This window comes from Emiliania huxleyi (assembly GCF_000372725.1).
Source record: "Emiliania huxleyi CCMP1516 unplaced genomic scaffold EMIHUscaffold_495, whole genome shotgun sequence".
NCBI lineage: Eukaryota > Haptophyta > Isochrysidales > Noelaerhabdaceae > Emiliania > Emiliania huxleyi.
This window is the reverse complement of record NW_005198280.1, coordinates 52,909-53,686: the sequence shown is the minus strand read 5'-3', so window position 1 is coordinate 53,686 and position 778 is coordinate 52,909.

Here is a 778-nt window from a genome sequence, read left to right as displayed (position 1 = left end):
GTCCTCAGTGTCGACGGCACCGAGCCGAACCTGCAGTGTGAAGAGAGCGGTGTGAAGAGATCGGTTTGAAGGGAGCGGTGTGAAGGGAGCGGTGTGAAGCGAGCGGTGTGAGGGGAGCGGTGTGAATCACCGGAAGTGTCGAGGAAGTGTCTAGGAAGTGTCTAAGAAGTGTCGAGGAAGTGCCGCACCCGAGCCTCGCGTCGGTCCGGGGCAGAAAGGACGTCAGCTGCGCCAGCCTGTTACAGTGCACCGACATGAGGGCGGGAGGACGGTATCGTGCAGCGTCTTCAGAGCACCGCGTGCACACAACGGATAGGAATACAGTGAGGACAGCCGAGTGCGGCCGAGTGCGGCCGAGTCCGTCCCCTCTCGAGCGCTGGTTGGGAGACAGGAACACGGATACATGAGCACGTATTCCGCTTCTAGGTCCGCCAGCCAGTAGCAGCGCATCAGCACCGACTGTTGGCGCCGCAGCGACGCGCAGCCGCTCGCCGCCATCTCTGCGCTGCGGGCGAACCGCCGCCACTCGGCCCGTGCCGCCGCCAGCTTGCCGCCCAGCCTCCCCTCCTCCTCCTCCACCCCCCTTGCCACCTCCCCCACCCAGCGGGGAAGCGCGCCGCTCCGGCGCTGCGCCGCCGCGGCGGCGCCAGAGCAGCCGGCACCGCCTCCGCCGCCGCCGGCAGCACCGCCGCCGCCGCTGCCGCCTCCACCCTCCACGCCTGCCTCCTCCCCCGCCGCCGCCGCCTCGAGTTGATGACCTCTTGCTACGTGCGGTGCC